The 22,360-nt window shown below is 50.6% G+C and overlaps 1 long non-coding RNA gene across 2 annotated transcripts; it reads left to right on the top strand.

Moving 5' to 3' along the window:
• Positions 1-13,042: 13,042 nt before the first annotated feature.
• LOC144313383 (uncharacterized) lies at positions 13,043-17,166 on the top strand. Of its 2 annotated transcripts, XR_013379043.1 has the most exons (3): positions 13,043-13,202; positions 13,673-15,825; positions 16,171-17,166. It is a non-coding gene; the product is annotated as an uncharacterized LOC144313383 (long non-coding RNA). The 2 variants fall into 2 exon arrangements; XR_013379042.1 differs by having other exon boundaries at positions 13,673-17,166.
• The last annotated feature ends 5,194 nt before the right edge of the window (positions 17,167-22,360 follow it).

Below are 22,360 nucleotides of genomic sequence, written 5' to 3'. Positions count from 1 at the left end.
AAAGGGAACACTGTCTTGTTTACTCACCACGTAATTATCTGGTACACGTCCTCACTACAGGACATTATTGTGACAGATAGGCTCAGCGAAGGCTGAGGCATTTGTAATATAAAGAGCACGTGTAGCCACGACGCTCAAACCAAATTCTATGTCCTATCAAGCTCTACGCAGCTGCACAGGAAATGCTCAGTGATGCTGGAAAAGGCAGAGAAGACTTCCCCCAAAATTCAAGGCTTCAGACCAACCCCCGCACTGTCCACACCACAATGTCCCCCAAACACTGTGAAGCGTAATTTCTCGAGCGCAAGAAAAAAAAAATGTTTTGCTTGTGTTTTTTGTTTTTTGTTTTTACATCCTGGATGGATTTCCATTATTTTTTTTCCATTATGTAAAAAAGCACAAGGTTACATTCAAATGCACCTTTTCCCTAAGATTTTTGGCTAAATCATGAATTCAAGGGAGAATTGACTGCAGATAGTACAGTAGGCACCACAGGTGGTCCAACATAGTTGTACTGGTCACAAAATTAGATAATTCAGTGTCCTAAATACTTGGGCGGCAGTGGCTGTTCCAGATTGGTAACTGCATTGACAAATGACCGATTATTACTAAATTGCTATTTCTCTTCTTTTCATGTGGATAGAGCCAGTAGAAAAGGTGTGCTTTCCTCTAAATCGTCAGGATCCAGATTCTATTAGGGACATGACGAACCATTAGCCTGAGTAGGTTGGCAGTGAGAATAAGCATTTTTATTTCCCAGTAGTCTGACTATCACCCATGCCAAAGCCCTGAGAACCTCAGTCAAACCAGTTGCCTAACATTATGGAAACCAGAGCAGCAACAAGCAAAATCCCAAATATTTGTTTTTGGAGAACTCAAGTCCGTTACACTCAACTGATTTAAAATCCTTTGTATTCATAGCTATAACCTCACTAAGCCGGTTATTCCCCAATTTTGGAAAAGTAGAACCACGGCTTATGTCAGACAATAATGCACCTACTTCAGGAAGAGAACGTGTCCTTACGAATGGGAAACGTAATGTCTGTGTATAAATGTATCTGTTATGAGGCACGGATTTGGATGGTTCTTCTAAATCTCATTTTAATAGTAACCAAATGAAAACAGCACATTTTTAGTTTATCACACCTTGCACTGCTACTTGAATGTGATTGTTTTCTGCCATTAAACTGCATATAAACGAAGCCTAAATAGTCACAGAAATAGACTGATTTTTTTTAATTTAACACATTTTAAATTTACTCTGTATCTTCAGGGATTGGATTGGCTCAGTCAATGAATGGTTCACTGTGGATATAAATATTCTTTTAGTTTTTACAGATTGCGGAGAAGGAAAAGAATGAGCAAGGATTATATTTCCACACACAGGTTCAATGAGTATTTGCCGCGCGGATTTAAAGCATTGCCTTCTACCAGCGTGCCATCTCCTTGGGGAGCCATGACTAACTTACAGAAAACCCAAACACGCACGATGTCACAACGTGTCAGGCCCCTAAGCCAGGGCACTGCTCTTTGAGATCAACAGACGTATGTAGACTCATGGAGGTGAAGAAGGTCCTTAAAAATAACATCTCCCACCAAGGCAATACTCATCTCCAGCAGTCCCCCTCCCTCACGTAGGGTTGCTTCTCTCTTTGTCAACCTCCGCTGGCATTGATCTCAAGCTGATGCTCATGCTTCTCATCTTATGCTTACCCCACTTGGGCAACTAATGCTGACTCAGTTTTCGATGCCAAATCTTCTCCAGTTTTGCTTCCAAAGAAATGTACACCCTACTCGTGTTGACTGCCCCATCTATGCGATACTGATCCCAGCCTGTGTTCTGGCCTGTGCCATTCCCAGGCCAGTGGTGAATGTTCAGAGGGACTCTGGCGTGGCTGAGATGATAAATTCTGCATCTTGTGGAAGAGGAAAATCATCATGGGTTGAAATAATCAGAAGGGCTGAGGGAGAACATAGAAACTGACTGGAGTGCTGAAGAATAGGTAGGATTGGACAGTGAGCAAGGCTGATTGATGGCAATCTTTGTGAAGGAAACAGCAAGCAAAACAGAAGAAATGTGTGTCCAAAGACTAACCAACAGACCAGAGTGCTGGTGTATCAGTTAGCTTTCACTGTGTAACAAAGCACCCCTCAAATTTGGCAAGTTAAAACAATGCACATTTAGGGGCCCCTGGGTGGTTCAGGGGTTGAGCATATGCCTTTGGCTCAGATTGTGATCCTGGGGTCCTGGGATCGAGTCCCACGTCGGGCTCCCTGCATGAAGCCTGCTTCTCCCTCTGCCTGTGTCTCTGCCTCTCTCTTTGTGTCTCTCATGAATAAATAAATAAAATCTTTTTTAAAAATCCACATATTTATTATCTCACAGTTTCTGTGGCTCAGGAATGTTTGTGTGTTCTGGCTATCTGAGGATGTCTCAGTAGCCTGCAATCAGAAATTGGTCAGGGTGGGGTCTCATCTGCAGGCTCGACTAGAGAAGGACCAGGTCCAAGCAAGGTTAGAGCTCAGGCATTGAAGAAGCAGAGTGTTCTCGCTGTGCTCAGGAGACCAAGGCGGAGCACGGGATGCTGTGCTCATGTTCCTCGTTGAGAGCCGCTGGCTCACCTGGGAGGCAGGGGGCCATATGAGGGCTCCCCTTTCTTCCAGCTTTCACAGGAGTTCTTGCTTCAGCTTCTTTGACTTCTGGGCCAGGTGTGTGTTTAGTTCTGTTGGAAGGGCACGTGCTTCTCCCACAGGGACACTCCCATCTTCCAAAAACAGGGAGACTGTGAGGACCAAGGTGGGATCCCATTGTTCTCACAAGTTCCAGCTCAGCCGTGGAGGTCCCAGCTGGTCTCTGTCCCCTCTTTCTTGTTCATCTTCACTTCCCAGCTATTGCCCTGGGCATTTCAGGCTCCAGCATGAGATGCTAGAAATAACAGTCTCGTGTCTATTATTCAACGACTGGAGCTCAACCCTGACATATCCTATTAAGCATATACTGTGTATTTTAGTGGATCTGTTTCTCTGATCGAACCCTGCTGACCATGGTATCACCAGTCTGGTGAAAAAAAGGCATCAGAATGTGAAATGCAGACTTTTGAAGAAGCTTTGATAGCAAATTAGAGAGTCTAGTTAAGCTAAGAGAGGAGGTTATTTTCCCTTCTTACTCAAAGAGCTACAGTGCTAAGGTTGTCTTTTGTCCTAAGGAGGCTTAGGAGCATTTTCAGTTTCTGGGATAAGGAGGTGAGGACATTTAGGAAATGTTGCCATATGTGTGAGGATCTCCATAAGCCTCAGAATCTCTGGGAGCATGCCAGGTAAACAGGAACAGGTTCTAACGTTGGATGGCCTTAGACGTCTGCTTTATCTCAGCCTTTTAGATATATTTTTATTTCATAATAAAGGCTAAAGTGCCTAAAGGCTAAAGGCTAAAGTGCATATTCCACATTTGTGGTGTGTGCCCTCTGTCCCAGCCCCCACTCTAAAGGAATCTAGCTCTTACTCTAGTATGGGAGGTGATTGTGAGTCACCTAGCCCTTGCTCTTGAATCTAGCTTAGTATTTGTACACTACAGTGTGTACAGAATAGGAAAGATATGGCATCAGGTTGATTATCAAGGAGCAAAATGTCTAGAAGAAACCATCATGTGGCCATAACATGCCCAGACAGGATGACTTAGAAGTGCCCTTTTGAGTCCTCCCCTTTGGAATCATCCCCACCACCATCTCCTTCTGTGTTTCTTTCTAGCCAAAGAGATGTTAAGAGGGATCACTGGGTGGGGATTTTGGGAAAGGGATCCTAAAGGGGATTGTCTCAGTCTATATACACCTTTGTTCTTGGTCCTTCCATCTTCCCTTTGCCTGGAAGGCCATTGCAAATGTGGGTGCTCCAGCAGGTATTGGGAGGCCACAAGGACACTGAGATGAAGCATTACATGCTTGCTATAGAAGAAACCTGCATCCTGATGACATCTTTAATTTTTACTTCTTTATTTTTTTAAACAGAAAAAGCAGCCATCCCTAGCGAGGGGATGCTGCATCCACTGTAACCTGTACTCCATCGAGATAAACTTATTCTACAGTGCAGCTCTGCTCGGGGGGATCCCGTGCCCCAGAGCATCAATAAAGCACTGGAGGGAGCATCTTCCTGATGGGGGTGTGGGCACTGCCTCTCCTCGGCAGATCCCACTTGGAGGGTTGTCTGGCCTCCCCACTGGGGCGAGTTCTCTGCTGAGAGGGGGGCAAAATGGGCTCACCTCCAGCAAGGCTCCATCAGGCCCCTGCCCTGCTGTGTTTGCTGAGCTGTTTCCCATGCTCCTCCTGAACAGAAACAACACGAGAGACAGACAGTCCATTTGATACCGAGAGAAGCAATAACCCCTCGTCCGACCACGGTGCTCTCAGGCCGGCCCCCCTTCCCTGGGCCTAGCACCAGGCAGTGTCCAAGCACATTGTCAGGAAAATGCCAGGGAAGGCAATTATGCACAGCACATTTCAACCCATATGGCTGAACCAGGTGGTACGAGGAAACACTCCCAATTACGAGGCAGGCTTGGAGCCTCCAGGTGAGTTCCTGGCTCTGCCACCTGCCTGGCTGGCTCTGTGTAAATGCAGCACTGCTCTATCAATAAACCTGAACGTCTCTTCCTTCTGGAAGGAAGCATTCAAATAGCCCTTCCACCTGGGATTACTGGGTGCTGTCCTCGTCACCGATTACTGTCCTCATTGCTATCCACGTGGCCCCGGTTTAGAAGACAGGAGACCTAAGTGATGCTGAAGCCATTGGAGCTTCTTGATTTGGAAAAAATACCACAGACAAAAGCATTGAACAGACACTGATTTCTCCAGTTCTGGATGCTGCATGTCCAAGACCAAGTCACCAGCAGCTATGGTGTCTGGTGAGACCCCGTCTCCTGGTTCACAGATGGGGTCATTTCGCTGTGTCCTGTGAGGGAAGGGGCGAGGGGGCTTCCTGGGGGCTCTGTTATAGGGACACTAACCCATCCTGGGGGCTCCACCCTCATCCCCCAGAGACTCGGCCTCCTGATGCCACCACATTGGGGGGTGAGGTGTCAACATATGAGTGGGGTCAGGGCACAAACACATAGTCTGTATCAATTACCTAACCTACAGTGGTATTATCGATATATGGAAATAGATAGTTTGGTTTGCCTAAACAGTTAAGTCCTTAAAGTTTTCCTTATATCATAGTTTGATTCACTGACCACCAATCAACTAGACTGATGCCCTCAAAGAACAATGAGCTTGCCTCACACCACCTGCTATGGGTTGAATGTTTGTGTTGCTCTCCTCGGCCCCGAATTTATATGTTGAAGTCTTAACCCCAAAGTGACTATCTGAAGGAAGCAAGTAATTAAGGTTAATTGAGATCATAAGGGTGGAGCTCATGACAGGTTTAGTAACCTCATTAAGCGGAGACCCCAGACAGCTTGCTCCCTTTCTGTGTGTGGAGAAGTCGGGGTGTAGGGACACAGTGAAGAGGTGCTGTCTGCAACCAAGGAGGGGCTCTCACCAGACACTGAACTGTCGCCACCTTGATTTTGGAACCCCCCAAGCCTCAAAACTGAGAAACCAATGCCTATTGTTTGTAAGCTTCCTGGTCCAAGGTGTTCTTTATTTATGGTGACCCTAGCAGACTAAGACATCACCTACCATGGGTTATAATTAAATTATTTTTTTTATGATTTGTGATGATTGCCTTTCTCCTCCATAAACCCAAAACCCCAAATAGGGCTCCAATCCCCTAAGAGAACAGGAGATGCATAAGCCTCCTGCATGATTCCTGCATCAAATCTTCCTTTTATAGTTAGGAGAGTCCCAAGCAGAAACCAGGTGAATAATTTGTCTAAACTTCTGCAACCGTTTAGTGTCCAGTCAGGATGAGATTGAGGGTCTTCTGTAACCCCATAACTGTAGGCAGCTGAGGCGGCAGAGAGAGCTGGCTGTGAGTCAGTGGGAAGGCTGTGACCATGTAGCCCTGAAACATGCCAGGTACTGTGATGATTGTGTACTTAGTCCCAGAACTGTGGAGAGCTCATCATATTCCCATTTCACAAGAGCAGATGTAAGGCTGAAAATAAGTCCTACAAACAGTACAAGGCAGATATGGGCTGCACCCCCCACAGCCCGAATGAGACCCCAGTCCCATCCCATCTGTGCACTACACATTCATGTCACTCACTCACCCTCTTTCCTGGGGTGAAGCTATGATCTTCCATGTGTATTGACAGAGTTTAGTACACACCACCCTGGCAGACTGAGTACTTCAAGGTGAAGGAGCTTGACGGACCGCAGGTGCGGGAAAAACTCTCCGACCTCCCCTGAAGCAGGTCATGGGACCCTCCTGCCACAGGTGCCCTCCCTCCACCTTGAGGACGGGAGCGCCCTTATCTCCAAAGACGGGGATGCCGAGGGGAGTCCCAGGGAGCAGGCCTTGCTGGGCGTCCCCAGGTCACTACCCTGAGCTCATACCCTTCGTCCTACCACATTTTCCATGAATGTACACACTTCATCACGCCCAGCGTGAAAACACCCGGGTTTAACTGGTTCTCCACGTCTTCATTTCCTTATGAGGGCTCCGTGCCACATAAAACTTGTATTAACCAAATCTTTTCTCTTGTTAATCTGTGTTTTTGTTACAGGGGTCCCAGCTGAGAACTTGGAAGTACGGAAGGAAAATAGATTTCCCCTCCCTTATAATGAATTGCCTTAATCTCCTTGACTGTTTGCCTTCTCTAGATCTGTCCTCTTGTGGATAAGACAGTGTGAGCAATTTCTACCTTTCAAGGTCAGGGGAAGGATGAGACGAAATACTACACGTGGGATTTCTAGTGTGGTGCAACCTCAGAAATGCTTGCTGTTAAGCCACCTTCCGCGTGTGTTTTCATCAGTCGGCCTGTAAAAACGTGCACTGGGGGTGAACCCATTTCAGAGGAGCCTAGATCGTTAGCTCTTGCTGGGAGGAAATCCTCCTTTACCCTCTTTGTTTTCGATAGTTGGAATCTGCCAGTGAACTGGCAGTGGACAGAAACACAGGGCCCGCTTTTATGGGTGTGCACACAGTGCATACTCCGAAATGGCAAAAGGCTGATATACCATCTAACAGAAAAAGGGGAGCCCTAAACGGGCTTCAGTGGGAAAAGCACGGACGCTTCCATTGGGTTTTCCATGCTAACGGGCCACTGGATTCCGACTTCCGCACGTGAATTGTCAGCCTTCTTCCAAACAGGAAACTCCCTCGGAGGGGGTGACTGGCAGCTATATTTTGAGGAGCATCTGCTTAGGTTTAGATAATGTTTCTTTCTGTGGCTGCTGATTGTCCAGATGTTGGCAGTGTAAAGTAATTTTAATCCCTTCATTCTCAAACTTGAGCAAGCATTAGAGTCATCTGGAGGCCTTGTTAAAACACAGATGACTGGCTCCGCCCCAGAGCTTCTTATTCGGTGGGTCTGGGGTAGGGACTACAGAATGGCATCTCTACACTTGGAGAATCACCGCCTGGAGGTAACCTTTGCTGCTACACAGAGATACAGCCTCGGAAATCAGTGATTGGTCTCTGCAGTGTCATGGTGCATCAAGGGCCTGTGATGCGGTGGAAAAAGCTGGTAGGAAGAGCCGGTGAGAAGCCTGGTGTGCTGGGTGCCAGCTGCCAGTGCCACTGCCGGGCCCCTGGTGCCTGATGTGAATGGGCCACAGCCCCGCCTGGGGCTCACAGGCCAAGCGTGCATGGGAAGGGACGGGGTGGAGGGATCAACACACGTCCAACCGCAAGCTCCTATGCAGTCAGAGCAGGGCCCAGGCTGCTCCATGTCCCTTCGCCTCTGCCCTACACACTCCAGGGCTGACCCCCACACTGGTACACAAAATCCTCACTCGCCAGCTTAGCTGTATCCCGGCTCACGGAGCACATCGGCTATGATAAAGAAATAGGGTAAAAAAACAAAAGACCAATACTCAGAAAGAGAAATAAGTGTTAGAGACACAGTTTGGGGCCATCTTCTCACCCATCTGCATGAGGTCGTATTGATCTGAGAGTCGCAAAGGCACCTGATGAAAATCGCCTTGCGCAGACCTCTCCCCCACCGCATGTTGGGCCCAACAGGCACGTCTGGTTAGAGTACTTAGTCCCCAAGATTTAGAAATACGAAAGCAATTTCAGAAATACTACAACTAGGGATAATCCCTGAGAATGGTAGAGAGGAAGCGTCAGAGAGACGTCCCCGCTCTTCCCAGAGACGCTGTAGGATACATCGCTGCCCCAAGTCCTATTTTGCCAGGCGGACTAGCAAGTGCAGAAAAGTTCTGCAGTTGCATTCAGGGGAGGGAGGTCACACCTTCGCAAAGAAATCCGTTCCTTTCATTGAAAAATGTTCATGCCAGCACCAAGAGTTGATTCAAATGCATCCCCTCCGTCATCCCTAAAGCATTTCTGTGCGGCAAGCCAGGCCGCGTTTCCAGGAGTGATTTGGTTTCCAAACAAAGTTATTTCCTGTTCCTGCCATTCAGAGCTGGTGCCACCCCGCGACCCTGCTCACTTTTGGGGCCCCGTGTATCTTAGTAAGGGAGGTGGTGGGATGAAGGGGGGAGGGACAGAAGCTTAGGGCTGCTTTGAAGTGTTTGTCTCTGTTGTGAGTTCTGGTTTGCCGTGCTCAGTGTCTCCCGATGGGCACAGTGACACGCAGTGGGGTAGGTGTTCTCGCCACAGTGCCCAGTTACCCCCCGAGCGGAGCTGAATCCCCATCAGCCATCACATTGACTCAGCGGCCCAATGCCCTGGGAACACTATTATCCATCCCTATATTTTGTGCCTACCATTTGTCCCCAACATGGATCACAAGCAGAGGCGATGGGCTTGGGTTCATCTCAGATGATGAAATGGGTGATATTGTAATAGCTCCTTTCAAATTCCAACCAAAAAAAAAAAAAAAGTCGCATTCACAGCAAAAACTGTCGTAAGAAGATGAGATTTGGTGTGCTCCCGTTACGAGTCCCCTTTGGTTCTTCACAAGTATTATCTAAGTCAAGATTGTTCTTGGAAGAGGTCCTGTGATGTCTCTTGGGGAAAACATCAAATGTATCTCATCCTCCCATTCTGACAGAGCTTACCTGTCTCGAGGGGGATGGAAGGTGGTGCCTCAGTGGGCACCTGCATCCCTCGTTCGGCCCTTGGATGCCCCACCAGCTGCATCGTCTTCCTCAGCCTTTGTCGTCTTCCGAATCCTAACCTTTCCCTCCTCCTTGTCCCTCAGGTCCTGTCTCAGCCCCACTGGGGTGATCTCATTCAAGGAAGATTGAATATAAAATTGTGTCTAGCGTGATTACTCTGTTGTCCATATAAAGACTGTAAAATTTGAGGGGCGCCTGGGTGGCTCGGTCGGTTCAGCATCCGACCCTTGATTTCAGCTCAGGTTATGATCTCAGGGTCCTGGGATCGAACCCGCGTCTGTGATCTGTACTCGGTGGGGAGCCTGCTTGAGATTCTTTCTCTCCCTCTGCCCCTCCCCCACACCACCAAATAAATAAATAAATCTTCTAAAAAAATTTAAAAGATAGAATGCAAAAATTTGCACAAACCCTGAACGATTCTCAGAAGTGAAACAAAATTGTGCAAAGAGCAGTGAGCTGAATGTCGTCCCTCTGGACGGAGACTCCGGATTTCCCCCCATCTCTTCACCCCTGTGAGTGTCACTGGAAGGGAAGGACAGCCCAGCAGGGTGGAGGATCCTCCCCTAATAACGGAAAGAAATTGGGAGAACAAATCCCATACATTACTAGTGTATGTTATTTTCCAAAGGGATTTACTCGGATGCAATTTTTTTATTTTTTTATTTATTTTATTTTTTATTTATTTATTTTTTTTCGGATGCAATTCTTCATGTCACGTAGTAATGGGGGAAATTCCGATTGGGGTTTAAAACGAAACATGTGTGTGGGGGAGCACAGTGCTCCAAAGAGCCTCTCCATGAGAAAGGAGGCAGGAGAAATGTCCGCAGGGGCAGGATCAAGTTGTTCTTCTAGATCTGTTCTGAGCGGCGCCCTTGGGGAGGTCATGCAGCTTATCAATGCCTCAGGTTAGCGTAGAAAGAAAACTTACTTCTCAGTTATGATAAAGCTAAATAATTTAGCAACTATAAAGTCCTAGGAGATGAAAGGCACCATAGAAATGCAAATTATTATTTTATTAGGAGAAGCCTCCATAGGAGAAAAGGAAACTGCTCTCTTTGATGGATCTCCAGCTCAATTGACCGAGAGCATCGTGCTTCTATCTGAGCGATCTGCGATATTTAACTGCCCGGATAATTGCCTCCCCTCCTCCTCTGTTTCATCTGTCCTACTTAGGAATTATCTTGGTGGTTTCTCTTCAGGGGTTACCTCCCTCATTTCATTCTGACATTCCTCAGCACATTGAGCAGAATAAGTTGCCGTGAGTCCCCAAAGAGAAACAGTGCATCTTCATTACAGTAATTATGCTTTATGTGGAGGCTTTTGCATAACAAGAAATAGGTATCAAAGTTTCAATTTAACTTCAAAAGACAGTAGATTGCTGGTGGCAAAAACTGTAGCCGAAGCCCAGTTGTTCAACTCCGCTTCCTGCCTAGGGAAACGTTGCAGTAGGATGCCCTCCTCGGGAAAGAGGCTGTTCCCCCACCCCTTTAACTGCCATAAACAAGATCAGAACACGCGATGCAGCGAGGAGGCAGCAGCAGCCACCTGCTGGGCTCTCCCGGGGCCCCGGGGTGTGCGCACCTGTCCAGCGCTCCGGCACAGGTGCGTAGACAGGCCCGCGCTCCCCAGCGCAGCCTCTAGTCCAACAGAAGGTCCGCGGCTGTGGCCAACCAGTTCCCCAAACAGGGAGGAAACCCACATGCGTCTCCACCTTAGGGATCCAGGCACCTGGAGAGGGAGGTCGCAATTTTGTGGCTCCCAATTCTCACAACAAAGGCGAACCAGCACCTGGGAGGTGGCCCAGCCAACAATCTTCACGATGGTTCCAGAACTACAGAATCTCGGACCAGGGGGTAAGGGGGAAAAACCCATTCCATTTTATAAAATTGGACTTTCTGGGTTATTTTTATGTATTTGGACAACAGGAAAAATGTTTATAGTTAGGACTACTCAGGAAAAAATATGGGTCCATAGATCGAAGGATCCTGGTGAAGAAAGATGGAGACATCCTTGACAAGCGAGCTGAGCAGCGCAAGTGGCCCGGTCCGTTAGGGCTCCCGCAGAGTCCTTCCCAACCGCAGAAATGCATTTCTCTCAGTTCGGGGGGTGAGGAGCCCAGGACCCAGGACCCGGCACGGCCAGACTCTGGTGGGAGGTGGGCACCGCCGTCTTTTCCTTGTGTCCTCCTGCGTCCTTGCAGGCTAAACCTCTCCCTGCTGTCTTTGGTGAGGGTGCTAACCCCATGGTGCGGGCTCCACCCTCCTGACCGCATCACCTCCCGCAGTCCCTACCTCCTCACATCACCACTTGGGAGGCTCGGTTTCAACACAGGAATTTGGGAGGGACATTGGGTCCGTAGCACAAACACCATGGCCCCCTATCAGCACTTGTCTTTGACGTATCTCATCTCGTTGCCCCGGCCTTGGGGTCAAGACAGGCTTTGCAGGGATGCTGGCCTGGCCTAGGGTCTGGGCTCTGCGGCTCACATGGGCGGAGCAGGTGACCAGCTGTCTGAGTCTTGGCTTCCTCGTGGAAAGACGTACAAGGTCCCACGTGTAGGAAGCACAGCGTGGTTTCCGGCACCAAGTGGGTATTTCATAAACACCGCTCCTTTCTCCTATTTCCCTCAGCACCAAGAGCAGGAAAATGCAAAGACCTTGTCCAAATAGCCTGTGAATTATTGTAATGAGGGAGATTTTGAAGTTGAATGCCTTGCATTTGTCAGCCTCTGGGAGTCTGCAGCAACCATGCGCATTTATTTCAAGTGTTCCTGAAGGTGCAGGTTTATGATCATCTAGAGGAACAGTTATTAAAGCAATTGCCAGATACGGTTTTTCATTAGGAAAGCTGGTTCTTGAACTCATGCCATTTCTAATACGCGTGAGAAAAGACAGAGAGCCAGGGAATTAGAATTCTGGCCTTTGCTTCTTTCTCACAATATTAAAACTGTCACGTTTGAGGGATAATGTACCCCTCAAGTACACAAATATGCCTAAAAACATCTTTTATCTGTGTGTTTTTTTGTATTTGCAAAGTGCTTTGCCATACACGCTGTTTTATTTTACCCTCCCAGCACCGTTGGGATTTAAATGGGGAGTTTAATTCTCCCCACTTTTGGGACAAAGCAGCTGAGAATCAGGAAGCTTGAGTGATTTCAAGAACCTTATTCCACGGGAACCATCCTTGCACTCCGGGTGGGGTTCCTGAGTTAGAAAACCAGCACGAAGAGGGAGATGCATTCGGCAAATCGCTAACTTTCCTTGAGACCCGCGCTTCTAAACGGAATTTGGAACAGAATCGCCAGGGATGAGGTTAACGTGAGTACTTGCTTGTGGGTCTAGGTACACACACAAGTATGAAGGCACTTTCTGTGTCCTTCTTCTCGCTCAAGCTGTTCTGAGATACACCTTAGGCTAGATGGAAATCGGATGTAACCTTGATTCTTGTTCAAAACGGACTAAATTATTGGAAAGCGGGACTGGGCCAGCAGGTCCGTAATTCAAGGACGATGAAACATTTCTGCCCTACGTTACAGACGTTCTTCTGCTTGTGAGCGCTTGCACCTGGAAACCCCAAACAATGAGCTTTGGTCACGCATGTGGGTGACCTTAGCTTGCGGTTGAGTTTCGGTTTCATTGTGACTTGGATCTACGATGTGTGACCATCTGTGGGGCGCTACGTCAAATGCTTTACATACACCACGTGGTTGATTTCGTCTCCACCGGCAAGCTACAAAGCAGAAATGGTGACTGTTTTATCAGTAAAGATGCCAAGGCCTACATGGATCAAAAAGTTGCCCAGGGTCAGAGCAGGTAACTCAGACCTGGAATCCTTTTTTTTTTTTTTTTTTTAGACCTGGAATCCTAATCCAGATCTTTCTGTCCTGAAAGCGCTCTTCCGTCCTTGTCATTGGCCAGAAAATGGGACATTATGAGACTCTGGATTCTGCTGGAGGAAGACACTGCCCCTGTACGCCCAGACTCCACGCCTCGATCTATGGAAAACACAAACAGGCAGGTTAGCAGCAGAAAGATGTCCATATTAAGTGATTTTCTTAATCCTACATGCATGGGGGCATCATGGGACAAAGTGCAGATACCCCAAAAGGCAGTGAGAGCTGAGAGCTCACATAGCATCCTCGTGGGGGATGGGGACGGCTGGGGGCATTTCAGGGGGACGTGATTGGGGAGATGGCTGGGTCCTTAGAGGAACGGAGGGGATGGTGACGGTTTGTGACAGTGTGTGGGTGTGCGGTTGACTTCTCAGTTCTTCCCCTGCGACGGGCGTGCATCTTCCCGGTTAGCGAAGCTCCCGGTGACACTGGAGGATCTGCCTTCGGGCAGAGAGCAAAGTTCGGACACAGCGTCTCTCCCTCTGGCCCGTGTTTCATAGGCTCCTCACCGAGGAGCACGATGGTGGGTGCTTTGGTAGAGGGTGACAGCCTCGTAAGCACCCACCAAGCGGGGCACCACTTTGCATGTCCTCAGCGACGACTGGCCCTGCGCGACGCCGAGTCCGCTGCTGATTTGCTCCTGACCTTCCAGCCTCGACAGCTGTGGGAAGTCACCATCTATTGTTTGAGCCCCCGGTCCACGGTCCGCGGGGCAGGGAGCCCCCTGGAGTTCACGGCCGCCCGGTGTCCCGGGAGCCAAGGAGCAGCCCCCCCCCACCCCGGGGACAGGGGGAGAGCCCGGCCGTGGCCAGCACCGGGTTTGCTTCCAGGGCTCAGGCCGGGGACCGGTGTTGGGGCATCTCCCAGGTGATATGGGACCGCAGGGCCAACCGCGTGTCCTCGTGGTGGCCGTGTGCATTCGGTGTGACGAAGCCCCAGCTTGTTTGGCCGCCCAGATCCAAGCCACCTTCTCCGTGTCACAAGGTGAGGCAGGCTTTGCGCGGGGGCCGCACCTGTGGCCTCAGATGCCAGGCTGGGGGCTTGGGGAGGGCAAGGTCCCTGTGGGCTCCGGGCTCTTCCTTTGCACGAAGGAAGGTCAGAGATGCCTGTTGCCGTGGGGGTGGCAATCCGGGGACAGCCGTCCCTGGCAGGAGGTCCTCCGTGAAGTAGGGCCAGGTTGTTGAGGCCTACGGAGGCCACCAACTGCGCAGCCGCAGGACCACGCGGCTCCCTGGACGTTACCCTCAGCGCCAAGCCCGGTCCCTGGTGTTCCCAGTGCCTCCTGCTCAGAGCACGAGCACGACTTGGCCACCACTCCGTCTCAGCGCCGGCCTGGGGTCACAGGGCTGCTTCCTGTCTGGCTCCGCTGCTGCGAGGCCACCTCCATGAGCTCCAGGCTCCGTCCCTGCACGCAACAAGCAAGTGGGCTCCACACATGTGGCCACATGGGCCGGGTGCATGCACACGCGGGCACACCCAGCGGCGCCCTCCCGCTCCCCCGGGGTGGGATACCTAGAAGCTCTGCTCTCGCCCTCAGTGACAGGGACGTCCTTCCTGGGCCCCTGGGGCCTTGGGACTGTCCCCGACCTCCTTTTACTCTGCGGCAAACCCTGTGGCGACCCCGTGGACTGTGTATCCCCTGCTACTCGCCCCGACCTGGGGCTGGACTCAGCCCTGGAGACAGGGCTGTGGGCCTGGGGGAGTCAGCCCAGTGCAGCAGCTCCCCGGGCCGGCACCTGCCCGTGGCCACGAGCATCTGGCAGCCGCATCGCCTACATGGGCTTCTCCTCAGCTGCGTGTCCGTCACCCCGAGCCAGGGCGCCACACCAGGTCCTTGGTGTCCCCAGGTCAGATGTCCCCAAACGAGCAGCACAAGGCCGCGCAGGTGTGGACGGCTTCAGGAGAGCCCATGGACTGGCCGGTGCCGCGGGGCCCAGGTGACACCACCGGGGGCCTGGGGACTCAGGGCTCAGGGAGTCACCCGGGGAATGACACCCTCTCAGGTCGCAACCCCGGGACCCCCGCTGCCCTCTGGGAACCCCGGGAGGGTGCAGGAGTCTGGGGAACGGGCCCGGTGGACGGCCTGAGCATGAGGACAGGACAAGGTCAGGGGCCGGGCCACCGAGGTCGCTGGGGCTGGGGCTGCCCCACCAGGCCAGTGTCTGGGTGAGGTCCCCGGGGCGCGTGGCTCTGGGAGTCACCCGGGACCTGACGGTGCCCGTGAGAACCTTCCCTGGCCTTATGCTCGCTGGTGGCAGAAGACAAGGCCAACCGGTCCCCACGGCAAGGTGGCCAGAGGGCAAGCTGGGCTCTGGTGACAGTAGTGGGAGCAGGACTAGGCCTGGGATCCTGGGGGTGGATGGTGTGCTCTATGAGGGGGGCTTCTGGAAGGTTCTCCTGAGCTGTAGTGGGAGCAGGACTAGGCCTGGTATCCTGGTGGGGGGTGCTCTATGAGGAGTCATGGAGGACTGTTTCCCCACATTCTGCACTGGAATCTCCCACGGAAACGTCTTGTCCACCCAGCACAGAACACCTGATGCTACTACAGATTTCGTCTCTGTAGCTTCTCGATTTCGTGGCCTACGTCGGTGTCGCCAGGGTAGTGTCAGCCCGTTATTGTTCGCAGCACATGACCGACCCTGAGTAGCTACTCTCTGAGTTTCCTGCAGGCCGTGGCAAGGGGGACAGGTCATGCTGATCTCCCTCGCTGTCGTGTTCCCGGGGGCCCGTGCTGCCGCCCTTGCAAGGGTATGAGCGTCGGGAGCAGAGGGTGAGCGCTGGGCCAGACGGGGCAGGAGGGGGTGCCCGGCACAGGCCAGGCCAGTCCCCCTGTTCTCGGATGCTGCGCAGTCCAGCAGCGGTGACCATGTCGGGCCTTCTGGCCTGGTTCACCTTTGACCCTGCGTGGCCCCTCCCGGCCCTTTGGCCAGCGGGTGGTGGCTTCGGGGACCCGGAGGGTTGGGGGGGCAGCACATCAAGGGAGCTGCCCACGGAGGCACAATTATGTAGCATCACCACACCCTCACGGGACTCAGGGGGCCCCCGAGGGGCGTGACACCCCTGGCGTCTCCAACCTGAGCCCTCTGCCCGCAGGAGGCCAGCTCCTCAGGGCGGGACATGCAGAAGCACCGAGTCTGCCTGTGAAGCCAGGCCTGCTGCTCCCGGGGCCGACACCCAGACAGGGACCCAACATCACCCCCGCCGGCATCCCTCCCTCAGTGGGAACTTCCATCCACCTGCCGAGAAACTTCCTTCTGAGCCCCCATTAATGACAGCACTTGTTTTATACGAGAATCCATTTCATGCGAATTAGGGGACTGTTTCCTCAGTGATACGACCCCAGGCTCCGCAAGGGACAGACGCGTCTTATGGACACGAGGTCAGAAAGTCGGCCTCCGCGCCTCGCAGCAATTGACTAGCCACTCTGAATTATTTCGTAATAGAATTACTGCCTCTGCTGGCCCATCTTTTAAAAACGCACCGTGAAGGAGGGGCTAACTGGATTTCCCCTGTACTCTTTATTTTAGTTTTTTTTAATAAATTTATTTTTTATTGGTGTTCAATTTGCCAACATATAGAATAACACCCAGTGCTCATCCCATCAGGTGCCCCCCTCAGTGCCCGTCACCCGTACTCTTTAAAAACATACTTGCAGGAAGAGGAACTCAGAAGGGACACGGGTGGGAGCGGGGACATGAAGCAGGTCCCCAGTCTTGGGGAACCCTGACCACAGCAGCCAGGGGCCCGCCCGGCAGCTCACGCGTAAGGGGACCAGCGGCTGGTTGGGGAGAGATGCTGAAGTCGAGCCCAGATGGCTTTGTGGTGCGGAGGGCGATCGGGGAAGGTACGAGCAAGCCAGAGTGACCCTGGAGACGGGGTCTCCTGGGGACAGAGCCGGTGGGCAGCAGCAGGAGGGGTGGGTTTTGCTGTAATGGGGTCTTTGTCTCCCCCAGGTGTCCTTTGCTCCGTGTCTCTCCGTGGCCCTAATAACTACTTGGGGATGGGAACAGAAGGGCAAATGTCCTGATACCAGGTTATTAATGTTTTTAAGATGGATTTTGAAGAATAAAAACAGAAATGACAAGTAAATCCCTCTCCTCTCTGTGAATTTCTCTTTTTTGCACCACATAGACTTTTTTTTTTTTAAAAAAACTATGTATATGGGCAGCCCTGGTGGCTCAGCGGTTTAGCGATGCCTACAGCCCGGGGCCTGATCCTGGAGACCCGGGATCAAATCCCATGTCGGGCTTCCTGCATGGAGCCTGCTTCTCCCTCTGCCTGCGTCTCTGCCTCTCTCTCTCTGTCTCCTCTCTGTGTATTCTCATGAATTAAAACAAAACAAAACAAAACAAAAAATCTACGTATATGTAGATTTTGAATAGTTGGGCAAAGACACTGGGGGCCAAGGACTCTCTTCCAGAATCTTGCTTGTCCTTCTGGCGTCAAGTAATCACCAAGTGGAGAGTCGTTTCTCAGGAGCTTATAAGGTGTCAGAAGACGCCGATGGCATGGAGAGGACAAATCCCCAGCAAGATCACACGTGACTCATGTTTAGGGCATGAACATCACAAGTCTCTATTATTTGAAAGCTTCCCTTTCTCGCTGCACCGAGTTAAAAGCTTATAATTTCCTACGGCAGCATTTTCTAGTGCAAGAACACCCTTCCAGCCAGGCAAAAATCATGGCAGGTCAGAATGCCTAGCAAATAAGTGAAAAGTTCAACGGTGATGTCACCGAAATTAAGAAAATCATTGTAATTTGCTTTTCCTGAATTACTGTGTCTTTTTCCCCCCAACACTAAACAGACTAAACAGTGTTCTTCAAAATGTTGCTGAATTAAAAAAAAAAAAAAAACTGGTGCAATCATTATTTTATCTTGCTTTGTCTATTTTTGGCATCTTAAAAAAAGTGTGTATCTAAGTGACTCCCATTTGTGGCCGGAGTCACCTCTTGTTAAGTTGCCCGTCATGGTTCAGGAGGCCCTGGGAGGAAGGTTGAGATCCATGTTTCTAGCAAGCTCGAGGGTCGCACCTCTGCTGCTGGTCCCCGGTCTGCACTGTGGGTAGCAGAGGTCACAGGGAGCCGTGCCCCGGGACACCCTCGGAGGGGCCCATAAGGGGCCGGGGCTGGCTCTGTCCTGCCTGCCCCCCGACCCCGTCCAGCGGTAACTGGATGTGGCTCCCGAAAGAATCCTCATCTGCCCCTAGAATGGAAACGAAGCCAGAGTGTGCAGCCGAGACAATGTCGTGTGTGCAGTGGAGACCGCGGCTTCTGCAGCCAGGGGACCCCGGGACGGGTCTTACCTCTACACCGAGAGGCCGTGACACAGGGCCCAGCCTACAATGTCTTGGTTCATTTTATTTATTTATTTTTTAATTTCTTATCTTAAAAAACATAATCCAGGTCACCCCAACTGCACAGTTTTCAAAAATCCCACTTTCTCGAGTGAGATATTACGTCGGTGGAGACTTCTTCAAGAGGTTTTGGTTGATTCTAATGATCTCAAATTAGGCTCCTAAGCCATAGCGTATTTTGTGTGGTAGTATTTTTTGTAACAAATGAATCTATGACACACACACACACGTGTGATGCATGTGCACACGTTTGTACAGACATAGATATGGACACGGATGACAGGTAGGTAGGTGGTGGCAGATGGATGTCTGGAGAGACAGGAAATGAGTTCCCGGACTCATGTGTACACCTGCGTAAACGCACACGACCCCCGGGTACGGCCTGGAGCCATACCTATGTAGGAAGTCTGCATTGTCACTAATGTGCAAGCTCAGGACCAGCCACTGACCTGGCGTGTCCCGGTGCCACTGGAGGTGACAGGGGCTTCCACGCTGCAGCCCCCTGTCTCCGTCACCACCCAACCTGCTTCTGCCTGTGGAAGGGGACGGTTGAGGGGCGTAGCCACATGAGTCGTCTTTGATAGGACTGTTCTAGGCCAGGCTCCCTGGACAGAGACCGAGCGAGGGGCTCACCGGGAAGCCCAGGATCCCCAGGTGCAGGGGCCAGGATTTGCACCCTGTAGCCGGGGCTGGTGGGCTGGGGATCTCCTGGAGGCGGCCCCCGGGGCTGAGCGGGGCCCAGATTGGGGGTCAGCCGAGGGCCTAAGCAGCCAAGCCTGCGGGTTCAGGTCCTGAATGGGCGCCCTGTGCTGCTGTAGGGAAGGCCTCTTCGGGAGAGGGGCGGCCCTGAGGCTGGGGACGCTTCATCCCCACAATTAGGGGAGTGCTGGCCCCTCATTGGTGTGATCAGCATCCCTCAGCATGGAGCATGCCTGCCCCGCACACAGGGTTGGGGAGCAGAAGCCCCCTCCTGGCATCCCCCAGAGGCCTGGGAAGCAGAGGAGCACTCGCCTGTCCTTCTCCCTTTGTCCATGGGTGGGGGCCCCGGGGCCAGGCTTGTGGCTGACCAGGACCAGTGGCCTTGAACACTCAACAAGCCAACAGTTCTCTCCTCTGACTCAGCTTGCTGATATGAAGCTCATGGGAAGTTATTCACCCTGCAAAGATGTGAGAAGAATGACTCGTTCCTTAGTCCCACACCAAATAAATCAGGGTCTTTTGTTTAGTTCTGTTTTGTTTCCTCCTTTGAAATGAGAAGTTAATAGATTGCTTGGTGTTATAAGGGCCGTTCTTATCTGCCTGTGACATTAATAAGATCCTTAAAAACTGACCAAAGGATGATGAGCATAGTTTCTTTTTAAGATTTATTTATTTATTTGAGGTGGGAGGGGCAGAGGGAGCGAGAAGCAGACCCTTTGCTGAGCGCTGAGACTCACACAGGGCTCCATCTCAGGACCCTCAGCTCATGATCCGAGCTGAAACCAAGAGTTGGATGCTCAACCAGTTGAGCCACGCAGGCTCCTAATCAATCAATCAATCAATCAATCAATCAATGTTTTGTACTGAAAGGGCAGTAATTTTAGTTGAGATGTTATTTTAGGTTTTAGAGAAGAGGAAAAGGAAAATGGGAACGTAGATAATGTTCGTGGCAGCAGGGCCGGCCTTTGGAAGGCTTACCCTGATGAGGCGCCTGTGCGGACGGGTTTGCACGGCCCCCCAGGATGCGGCGGTGAGTCCATGCGGGGCGCTCCATCTGTCTGCCCCCTGCCGCTCACGTGTGCTCACACCCCGGAATGAGGAATGAGCAGGGCTCCCCGGATCTGCCCCCAGCCGGTCCGTGCTGCGCTCTTGTCCCGGATGGTGGCCGCCGGCTTTCTCCTCTGCTCTTTATATGCCAATCAGACCCTTCCAAATCGCTCTTGAGGTGTACGCTCCTAAGGACTCTCCTGAGAAATAAATACAGATGTCTATGTTCACTACCGACGGCACTCTCCTTCTTTTGTTGCATTTTCAATATTTCCTGAGGTTTCTGATTTACTATATCTGAATTATTCAGAACAATTCTAAGCTGTTGATCCTGCAGTCTAACGTGAATTTAGTACTTATGGGAAATGCACACTATGGTATATTCAGGGCAATATGGGCACCTCCTCTTTACTTTTTTTTTTTTTTTTTGATGGCTTGAGAATCAAGTATAAAAAAATTTTTAAAAAATGAATCAATGAAGTAGTTGAGTCCAAATCTGCCTAAGAGGAGCACTATATTTAGGAGCAAGAGCAAGGTGCTAAGTGCTGGTGCACACATATAACATATGGATGCAGGGGCTCCTGGCTCCCTTGGTGAGCATTCAGCTCAGGTCATGATCTCAGGGTCCTGGGATCGAGCCCCGTGTTGGGCTCCCTGCTCAGCAGAGGTGTCTGCTTCTCTCCCTCTCTGTCCCTCAAATAAATAAATAAAATAAATCTTAAGAAAATAAGATATGGATGCAATCCCTTTGCTGGGGAGTGAAACTGTGTCTGTGCAGGCCAACAGACAAACAAAAACTTTGGAAGTGGCCCCGAGGGTAATTCTGCAGAGGTTCAGAGGAGAGACAGATGGAGGGCTTTGGAGAGCAGCCTGGCTTCAGGGAGGAAGTGTGAGTGAGCAGCAGCTTGAGGAAATGAGAAGGGGTCAGACGGGGCGCAGGGAAGGAGAGAGGTCCAGGAAGAGTACAGGGCGAGCCCGGACAGGAGCGGTAGGTGCAGTCCTGACATAGCCCTTTAATCTACCTAGCCCACCCGTGCGTCAGGAGATTAGTACCTGTGATGGTTAATTTTGTGCATCCACTTGGCTGAGGCCCGGTGCCCAGATGTTCCGGCCAAACGTGAATCTGGATGTTGCTGTGAAGGTATTATTATTTTTTTTTTTTTAGCTGAGATTAACATTTAAATCAGTAGACTTTGCAATCTACAGATTCAATGCAATCCCTATCAAAATACCAACCGCATTTTGCACAGAACTACAACAAACAGTTCTAAAATTTACATGGAGCCACAGAAGACCCCAAAGAGCCAAAGCAATGCTGAAAATAAGAGAAACAGAACTGGAGGCATCCCTTTTCCAGACTTCAAGATATATGACAAAGCTGAGGTTATCAAAATGCAATGGTACTTGCACAAAAATAGACACGTAGATCGATACAACAGAATAGAAAACCCAGAAATAAATCCAAAAATATATGGTCAATTAATCTTTGACAAAGGAGGAGGAATGAACATGCAACGGGAAAAAGACTGTCTCGTCAACAAATGGTGCTGGAAAAGTGGAGAGCCACGTGCAGAAGAATGAACCCAGACCCATACTTACACCACACACGACGTAAACTCACAAAAGGAGCCCCTGGGTGGCTCAGACACTTGAGCGTCCGACTCCCGGTTTCAGCTCGGGTCATGATCTCAGGGTCATGGGATTGAGCCCCGCATCAGGCTCTCTGCTCAGCAGGGAGTCTGCTTGCAATTCTTTCCTCCTCCCTCTCCTTTCCCCTCTGCTCCTCCTCCTGCTTGTGCACTCTCTCTCTAAAATAAATACATAAAATCTTTTTTTTAGAAAGTTAAAAAAAAAAAAACTCACAATGGATCAAAGACCTAGTTGTGAGACCTGAAACAATAAAAATCCTAGAGGAAAAAACAGGCAGTAACTTCTTTGACCTCAGCCATAACAGCCTCTTACTAGATACGTCTCCTGGGCCATGGAAAACAAAAGTAAAAATATAGACTGTCGGGACTACATCAAAGTAAAACACGTCTGCACAGCAAAGGAAACCATCAAGAAAACAAAAATACAACCTATGGAATGGGAGAAGGTATTTGCAAATGACATATCAGATAAAGGGTTTGTATCCAAAATATATAAAGAACTCATACAACTCAACACTCAGCAAATGAATAATC

The sequence above is a fragment of the Canis aureus genome, chromosome 5 (assembly GCF_053574225.1).
Source record: "Canis aureus isolate CA01 chromosome 5, VMU_Caureus_v.1.0, whole genome shotgun sequence".
Classification (NCBI taxonomy): Eukaryota; Metazoa; Chordata; class Mammalia; order Carnivora; family Canidae; genus Canis; species Canis aureus.
Note: the sequence above shows the minus strand (reverse complement) of the source record. Positions and strands in the feature narration are given on the sequence as shown.